Source organism: Notechis scutatus, chromosome 5 (assembly GCF_049901735.1).
Source record: "Notechis scutatus isolate UNSWTSFEM ecotype Mainland chromosome 5, rNotScu1.2, whole genome shotgun sequence".
Classification (NCBI taxonomy): Eukaryota; Metazoa; Chordata; class Lepidosauria; order Squamata; family Elapidae; genus Notechis; species Notechis scutatus.
Window position 1 is genome coordinate 31,100,721 of NC_142013.1, and position 10,507 is coordinate 31,111,227.

Sequence of the window (10,507 nt, forward strand, 5' to 3'; positions counted from 1 at the left end):
GCTGGGGTGGGTGTGATGCATCCGACCCATGGGCCACCAGTTTAACAACCCTGCCCTAGAGTGCACAGTTTCAGTCTCATGTTCCTTCCTCTTGCAGCACTCTACCAGCCAAAACGGGGCGCAGGGGCTCCTGTGCCCCGTTTTGGCCAGCAGAGTCCTGCAGGAGGCCACCCAGGCCAAAAACGGGGTGTGGAAGGTCACATGTGACTCCTGTGGACCTTCAGGGTGCTGCAGGCGTGTCCTATCTCCTCCACCCCCATTTTCCCTCCTGGCCAGCTGATGGAGAACTACAATGCTGATTCAGCCCTTGAAGAAATCCAGTTTGACACCGTTGTCCTAGAAGCTTGCTACTCAGACAGATCAGCCACCAACAGCACATAGAGGGATGGAATGGAATGGAATTCTTTATTTCCAAGTGTGATTGGACACACAAGAAATTTGTCTTTGTGCAAATGGTCTCAGCGTACATAAAAGAAAAGATACATTCGTCGAGTTAAAAATCATAAGGTACAACACTTAATAATAGTCATAGGGTACAATAAGCAATCAAATCATACTAGGAAACAGTTAATATAAATCGTAAAGATACAAGCCACAAAGTTACAGTCATACAGTCACAAGTGGGAGGGAATGGGTGATAAGGAATGATGAGAAAATTAATAGTAATGCAGACTTTGTAAATAGTTGGACAGTATTGAGGGAATTATTTGTTTAGCAGAGTGATGGCATTTGGGAAAAAACTGTTCTTGTGTCTAATTGTTCTGGAGTGCAGTGCTCTATAGCATTGTTTTGAGGGTAGGAGTTGAAACAGTTTATGTCCAGGATGTGAGGGGTCTGTAAATATTTTCACAGCCCTCTTTTTGACTTCTGCAGTATACAGGTCCTTGATTGAAGGTAGGTTGGTAGTAATTGTTTTTTCTGCAGTCCTAATTACTCTCTGGAGTCTATGTCTGTCTGGTTGGGTTGCAGAACTAAACCAGATAGTTATAGAGGTGCAGATGACAGACTCAATAATTCCTCTGTAGAACTGTATCAGCAGCTTGTACACACCAAGCAAAACAGACAGTCAAAAAGGTAAAAAGGAACCAAAAAGACCAGAATACTTCCTCACCAGCAATGAATACCCAGATTAAACAAGGTTTAACACCAGGATTTATACCAGATTGACAAACAATACCCAAGTCAAGGAACTACCAACTACCAACAGGGACAAGCAATCAAACAGAGTATATTGTATACCATTGTATATAAAAAGAGAACAAACCCACTCCCTTCTAGCATTGAAGATATCATTTGATTGGGTAATGTCTGCAAAAAAACAACCACCTCAGCACCAAGCTCAGCAAGCACCAGATATTTCAGTCCTGAGCTACAAATATTTTTTTTCTATACATTATTACATTTTATATTTGTTATATTTATATTTTAATATTTTAAAAACTCTGATTGCAATTGGTTTCCTTTGTAGTGCAATTTATATCTAGTTGATGTATGCATTTAAATGTAATTTTCTAAGAGCCATACATTTCACCAGATTGTCAAAAAGATCTATGGAAGAAAAAAGAGTTAAGACCTTTTGCTCTAAATAATTATCTGGGAATAATTCACCCTTTTAAATTGCTCAGAAAAATGAGGAAGATAGGATATGAGAGGAAAATATAAGAGATTGCTATTCACTGACCATCTCTTCAATGGCCTTTTTGTTTAAAAAATAAATATGGCAATATTAAACATTAAAAATAACTAAGCAAAAAAGAAGTAATTGTAATTAATACCTTTGTCTAGAGGAAGATAACCTTCTAGATTTTCAGTTTTAACAAGTTTGTACAGCCATTTGGAATATTTACAGTAATTTTATATAAGCTCACTGCAAAGTTAAGGTAAATTCCTACGGTCATTTCTAAAGGGAAAAAAACCATAGCATTGGTGACATTCAAGCATCCTGAAATAAGTTGATCTGATTAAAATAAAAATTCTAATTTATTATTACCATCATTATTATATTTTCATCATTAGAAACTAATTTTTAAAAAATTACCTTGATTTTATGTCAAAGTTAAAATGCTTACAATTTTCACTCGTGCTTGAAAAAGCATGGATATAGCTGCTCAAATTTTGCTTTATAGAAAAAGGCAAGTAAGTACCCATCTCAATTTAAGCCATTCTGGGTTTGGTCCCTCCAGCCCCAAACCTCAGTAAGGTAAAGGAACTGCCTCCAATTCGCCGCACCTGCCTATTCCATTCCCCCACACCATCTCTGCGCTTTTGGTTGCCTTGGGCACTGTGCATACAGGCCACACCTAGGAAATCTGCAGCTGCCCCAGCTCAATACCAGCAAGAAGATCTTTGCAAAGGGGTTGCTCTTGCTCCTTGCTGGTGGAATGTGAAGCCCAGCTTTGACTAGAAGTTTTTTTATGAAGAGGCTGGCATGGCCATGGGTCTATGTTTTGCCTCCTCCCTCCCACACACAAACTGCAAAGCTCCAGCCCAGCAGCCAGGGTGGGCATGCCTTGTCAGCAGTGAGAGCAAGATGGCAAAGGTCAGTTGGGGTGGTGGGCTTAGATGGGGCTGGAGATGATGGATAGGTGGGAAGAGTTGAAGCACCCCTGCAGGTTGTAAGTGCAGTCAGGCTCCTAAAAGCAGCCAAATGTTTATTTACGGTTTATTTAATTTTAAATGTTTATTTTATTTAAGGTCACCTAGCTGGCTAAAACTATGATCTACCAGCCTGGTACCTTAATTTCCAACTAGCTCTTATATGAAATAGAATAGATGGTCTTATAAATCTTGTAACGGAAGGGAAGGGAAGGATGACACAAGCCAATAAAAGTTGCAGCTTTTGTAGTAAGAGTTTTGCATATAGGCAAAGGATCTCAAATGTGATTGGGAGACAGGAGGGTCAATTGACAGTTTTTTTTATTGTCTTCTGCTAATGCCCTCTTCATCTTTTGCTTAACCTGACTGGTCCATTTGGCACATCTTGGTTGACTTACTGGAGAAGTTGAAGGAGTGAAACAAGTCTTTAGGTACACCTGCCGAGTGGGAGACTTCAAATATAGACAAAGTGAAAAATGATAGTACTCTAGATAAGGAAGTCCTGTACTTTGAAATTTTCTGCATAGGATGGAAAGTTCACAGTAATTAGCATGTTATCCATTGTATATTTGATGCCTGTCATGAATGTAAATTTATCTGCCATTTAGAACCATTTAGAGTAAAGCTCATAGTACATTGATTATAGCTTTTCTTTGTAATGGTGGAAAGTAAACACTAACATTAACAATGACTTGATACCTAACTGAGAAATAGGGTGGTAGCCATTTGCTTTAAAAGAGGGATTGTTGTAACTGCTACTCTCAGGGATAGGAATGAAGATTCTAAAATTCAGTCTGGAACCCTCATTACGTATCTGATATTAGCACAATTGAGAAAGTCCAGAAATATTTCACAAGGAGAGTTCTCCACTCTTCTACTCGTTGTAGAATACCTTATGCCACCAGACTTGAAATTCTAGAACTAGAAAACCTTGAATTACGCCGTCTTCGGTCTGACTTAAGCATGGTATATAAAATCATACATTGCAATGTCCTACCTGTCAATGAATACTTCAGCTTCAACCATAACAACACAAGAGCACACAAGAGATACAAACTCAAAGTAAACCGCACCAAACTTGATTGCAGGAAATACGACTTCAGCAACAGAGTGGTCAACGTCTGGAATACTCTACCCGACTCTGTAGTTTCTTCCCCAAACCCCAAAAACTTTAACCTTAGACTGTCTACTATTGACCTCACCCCTTTCCTAAGAGGCCTGTAGGGGGCGTGCATAAAAGCGCACCAACGTGCCTACCGTCCCTGTCCTATTGTTTCTCTTATTCTTTTATTTTTCTTATATGTACCCATTTCATGTATTCACAACTATGTATACGCTTATACTTATTATCTTGTAAACAATTGGCAAATAAAATAAATAAAATAAATAAATAAAGATACCCCAATTGCCTTTCAACCATTCTGGCCCCTTGCCTGGAGTTGCCTTCATTTTATATGAGTGATACCCATTGAGTAGGAGGCCATCAATTGTCCATGTTTCTTGTACCAGGTTTATATCTTTGCCATACAGACAGGCAGAAAAATTGGAGCCTCTATTGCAAGCAAGATTCCATGTTAGAATGTTTAAAGTATTGATCTGGTACTGGTTGGTTTCCATGCTGTCATGCCTTCTGCATTATGAGTGCTGACCTATCAGTGCCCACTTTATGGTTCTGATGAGCTCCACCAATAAGCATAGCTTGTGAAGTTTCAAAGTTCTGAGGATTAGAATGATCAGCAGATTGACTCATCATCCTGAGAAATTATAAAAAATTCTGATTGTGTCAGAGATACATTGTCAATATCAGGCTCTGTATGGATTGTTGTGAATCTGAATTATTCAAGGCAGCTGTCAGAGTGCAGATAAATTGTTCCTCCTCAGCAGCACAATCATATTGTTTTTCAAGGTGAGATTTATTATCCTGAGTAATTAATAGAGTTAAATTTATTAATGGTTTGGCTGTTTTTAGGCCATTGTTTAGACTTCTCCAGCCTTTTAATGATGTCAGCCTAGCATGTTCTGACAAGGCACTGAAAGAGTTAATTAGACTTTCTTCTTCTGGTTCATTAGATAGCTGTGTTGCTGTGAGTTGGATAAGTTGTTTATTTAAATTTTTCCATTCCACGACTCAGTTGCTGAGGTGTTCTTGAAGTTGTCTGAGTGGGGAATTTTACTTTTGTGTGCTAAAGTGATAACATCTTTATATCTGTACCGAGTTAGAAGTGGAGTGACTTCCTCAGAATGAAAAGCATGAGTTGGAAAGGTTTCATTTTAAAGGACATGCTGAGAATTACAGACTGTTCAGGACTAGACTGTGACTGTCTCTAGGAGGAAGCCATTCTGTCTGTTGTAAGTGCATCAGTTGTCTTTCACAACGTAGTAGCTGGCTTAGGATCTGGGTGATGTATTTTTTTAGATCCCCATCTGCTTCTGTTTATTGTTCAGGATTGGCAGGGTTATCTTATTGGTTTGTAAGAGACATATGCCTTTTACAAACTTCTTGCTTTTCTCCATACTCATCCCTTTTGTTTGTTGCTGCCACTTTCCCTTAGAAGGCTGAATTCAGGGGTGACAATTTCTTTTCCTCTCCCACTGTTTGCAGGGCAGTTTAGATGCATGTGGCCTGCATCCCACGGATTGGGCTTTGCTTGTTTGCACAGACCAATTGCTGGCATGCTGTGGACCGGTGTATGGCAAAGGAAAAAACCCTGGTACAAGAAACATTTATTTATTTATTTATTTATTTTATTTATTTGATTTGCCAATTGTTTACAAGATAATAAGTATAAGTGTATACATAGTTGTGAATACATGAAATGGGTACATATAAGAAAAATAAAAGAATAAGAGAAACAATAGGACAGGGACGGTAGGCACGTTGGTGCGCTTATGCACGCCCCTACAGACCTCTTAGGAAAGGGGTGAGGTCAATAGTAGACAGTCTAAGGTTAAAGTTTTTGGGGTTTGGGGAAGAGACTACAGAGTCGGGTAGAGTATTCCAGACATTGACCACTCTATTACTGAAGTCGTATTTCCTGCAATCAAGTTTGGTGCGGTTTACTTTGAGTTTGTATCTATTGTGTGCTCTTGTATTGTTATGGTTGAAGTTGAAGTATTCATTGACAGGTAGGACATTGCAATGTATGATTTTATATACCATGCTTAAGTCAGACCGAAGGCGGCGTAATTCAAGGTTTTCTAGTTCTAGAATTTCAAGTCTGGTGGCATAAGGTATTCTACAACGAGTAGAAGAGTGGAGAACTCTTCTTGTGAAATATTTCTGGACTTTCTCAATTGTGCTAATATCAGATACGTAATGAGGGTTCCAGACTGATGAACTTATATTCGAGTATTGGTCTAGCAAATGTTTTGTATGCTCTGGTTAGTAGTGTGATATTACCAGAGAAAAAGCTACGTAGAATTAGGTTAACAACTCTTAATGCCTTTTGGCTATGTAGTTGCAGTGGGCTCTAGCACTTAGATCATTAGAGGTGAGTATTCCAAGGTCCTTTACAGAGCTTGGGTCATCAACAAGATCTTGACTATTCAGCTTGTATTTTATTTTCTGATTTTTTTGCCAATATGTAAGACAGAGCATTTATTTGTTGAGATTTGAAGTTGCCATTTGTTTGACCATTCAGATACATAGTCAAGATCTTTTTGTAGGGTAGCAGTATTGTCTGTGGTATTGAACAGCTTTACATCATCAGCGAAGAGAACGCAATTGCTCTTAATATGATCACAGAGGTCGTTTATGTAGAGTATGAAGAGAGTTGGTCCTAGAACACTGCCCTGGGGGACACCACTATTGACAGGTACTGGATTTGATAGGACGCTCCCGATTTTGACCATTTGTTGTCTGTTTGACAGGAATGCTTCTATCCAGTTATTCAGTTGTCCAGAGATACCATAGGATTTTATTTTTAGGAGTAGTTTGTCGTGTACCACTGAATCAAAGGCTTTACAGAAGTCTATGTAGATTGCGTCTATTGCTTTGCCCTGGTCGAGTTGTGTCGTCCATATGTTTTTGCAGTGTAAGAGTTGCAGATTACATGGTAGATGAAATAAATTTAAAAGATACATGAAGAGAAAGAAATGCTAAAACTAAACAATACACTTTCTACTCAAATAGACATTTATCATGGTCCAGAATAGATATGATATGGATGTCAACAGAATTGTTAGCTAATATTCAATAAATAAATATTGAAACAAGTACTTGGGCAGATCACAATCCAATGACAATTAAATGGAAAGGACAAAGAAGAAGATCTAGATGGACGTTAAATAATACTATATTAAAGGAAAAAGACTTCACACAGTGGATGGAGAAAGAACTGGCCTTCTTCTTTAGAGAAAACGAAAAAGAAGATACATCAATCCAGAATGTATGGGATACAATAAAGGCATATGCCAGAGGCTTGATAATAGATTATACAAGGAAAAGAAATACCATGAAAAGACTAGCCTCTAAGGCATTAGAGGGTGAGTATAAAGGACTTGAAAAAGAGCTACAGAAAATGCCACAGAAAAAAGACATTAAGTTAAAAATTGATATAATCAAACATAAAATGGGTCTAATAGAAAAAGAAGAATTAGCACAGAATATCAGAGGTGCTAAACAGAATTATTTTGAAGATGCAAATAAACCAGGTAGATGGTTAGCATATAAATTGAGAAAGGAGAAAGAATCAAGGAAAATATTGCAATTAATAGATGACCAAGGCCAAGTTTGCTATGGTAGTAAAGAGAAGAAGGAAATCATACGAGACTATTGTGGGAAACTATACACACAAGAGAATATTGATGAGGAAAGAGTTAAACAGTATTTGCCGAATGCTAATTTACCCCAGATACCTAAAGAGATTGAAACAATGTTTTTCTTAATTTTTATTGGTTTTTAAAACAAACATAAATAAACATAACATAAAAACATCAGGCCATCTTCCATATATGTACGTACAGTGTGCCGGTTGGTTTACAAATTGTTTTGTGCTTCCATTTCGTAGTCTTCAATTACAATTACATTGTATATGATCTCGTATTTTCAATCCAATATTAAATACATTAGTATTATTAATCATTTAACTATACTTTTATTCATTCATGCTTTAAGAAATAATCATATTTTACTTAATTTGTTTTGTGACAATTCATATTATCATCCCAAATCTATCCTAAAATCATTTTGTAGATATAATAAAGAAAGAATACATCTTTATATATTTAATATTTTTTAAAAGTCTACATATTTCGTTACTATATTGTCTAACCATTGATAGAGTAGATCCCAAATTTTATAAAATTGTTTATCATCCTGTTCTCTAATTTCAAATGTCAATCTGCTCATTTTAGCACATTCCAATATTTTCTTAATGATTTCCTCCTGTGATGGTGTTTTCTCATTTTTCCAGTTTTTAGCAAATACAATCCTAGCCACTGTTAATACATTTACAATCAGGTATTTCAAGCCTTTACTATATATTTCAGGTAAAATTCCCAATAAAAATATCTCTGGTTTCAAATCTACATGTTTTTTTGTCATTTTTTCCAACCACATGTGGATTTTAGTCCAGTATTTTTTAGCATCCACACAAGTCCACCACATATGGTAATATGAGCCAGGTGTCTGGTGACATTTCCAACATGTTTCTAGATAGCATTATTAAACTGTTTCCCTTTGCTTGTTGCTAATAAAATGAGTTGTAGCCTTCCTCAAAGTATGGATGTTAGTCTCAAAAACATAAAACTGATAATCTTTTAATCTTTATAATCGTATGACATTACCTTTTGCTTTTTTGGTCATATTAATTTACCACTGATTTTCCTTCTTTTAAGAGGGTTATGTACAGTGAAAAGACGTGATACAGATTTGGTCTCTACACTTGAACAAATTTAGGCACAATATTCTTATTGGAAATAGTAATATCTTCCAATTATCACCCTGACAAATAACACATCAACTTGATCAGTGGAAAACGCCTCATATGTGGAACATGTATGATCTTGGGGGAAAAAAGTTAGGAAGAGATCAGAGTGTTGAAATAATTCAGTTGTAATAAAGATGGGAAAAGTTACTGCTATCTGCCCGAATATCTAACTTCCAGGCCTTCTGCCTACTGTACAACCCACTTTTATTGAGGCCTAGAATAAGAAAGGCTGGCTTTTAAAAATCACAATATATTAGATCTTGGTCAATGTGTTTTTGCAAAGTGAATTCCAATTCTATTCTTCAGAGTAAGATGAACTAAAACAGTTTCCTCAAAGTATCAGTAAGACAGAAGTGGAAGTTCCAGACAATATTAAGTTTGTTAGAATAATAAATATTGATACATGATTAGTTGTTTTTGTGTCAAAACCAGCATAATAGTATGAATAGACTTCAAGGTTTTCTCTGCTGATTATTGTCTAGATCTCTTTCCTATCCAGTGTCCGCAAGATGAGATGGAGGATAACTAAAGAAAAGGCTTTGAGATAGATACCAAAGGTTGATATACTGTATTTTATCTAACGAATTTTGCTTGGCACCAAGTTGGATGCTTTTTCAGGACCAGGTGAAGTCATTCTTTTTTGCTTAGAGTGTTAAGATCTTTCAAATTAATCTTACATTAATATGGAATTTGCTGTTCTTTAATCTTTATTTGAACAAGAATAAAAGGCACATACTAAGTCTTACAGTATTAATAGAATACAGATTTAACTAAATCAGCTTCACAATTGTAAACTATTGAAAAATATATAAATGCACATAAGATTGCAATGTAAACGTGATATTCTTTTTCAATGATTTTTTAAGATCCTGTTGCTTGTGTAAGCTGTTAGACATTAAAGGCTTAGGGCACGTTCACCTATTGTAATAAGCCATGTTTTATTTTTCCATATTTTAAATAAGCCACAATTAGTTGGGTTCACATAACATACAAAGCCATAAATCATGGATTAGAAACTTAAATGTCTTGATTCAAACAAAAAACAAATCCAAGCAAAGGTTTAGTGCAATCAATAAACCCAACATAAGAGTTTAATGTTGGTTTACTCCATTCAGGTTTATTTAAGTGACCAAATAACAACAATTTTAAAGCACATTTTTATGTTCCATGTTAAAACAATGAGGACTGGATGACTAGAATATAAAACTTGCCATTATAATTCCACTCCAACATAACCATTGGGAGATTTTATTTATTTATTTTATTTTGTCAAGCGATTATTAGATAACTGGTATAAGTATAAACATGGTTATGAATACATGAAATGGATATGAATAGAAAAAAAAGAAACAATAGGACAGGGACAGTAGGCATGTTGGTGCGCTTATGCACGCCCCCTACAGACCTCTTAGGAAAGGGGTGAGGTTAATTGTAGACAGTCTAAGGTTAAAGTTTTTGGGGGTTTGGGGAAGAAACTACAGAGTCAGGTAGAGTATTCCAGACATTGACCATTTTGTTGCTGAAGTTGTATTTCCTGCAATCAATTATGGTGCGGTTTACCTTGAGTTTGTATCTATTGTGTGCTCTTGTATTGTTGTGGTTGAAGCTGAAGTATTGACAGGTAGGACATTGTAATATATAATTTTATGTACTGTACTTAGATCGAACCGAAGGCAGCGTACTTCTAGGTTGTCTAGGTCTAAAATTTCAAGTCTAGTGGCATAAGGTATTCTGCAATGAGTAGAGGAATGGAGAACTCTTCTTGTGAAATATTTCTGGACTTTCTAAATTGTATTAATATCAGATATGTAATGCAGGTGAGCTGTATTCAAGTATTGGTCTAGCAAATGTTTTATATGCTCTAGTTAGTAGAGTGATATTACCAGAGAAAAAGCTATGCAGGATTAGGTTTACAACTCTTACGGCCTTTTTGGCTATGTAGTTACAGTGGGCTCTAGCACTTACATCATTTGAGATGAGTA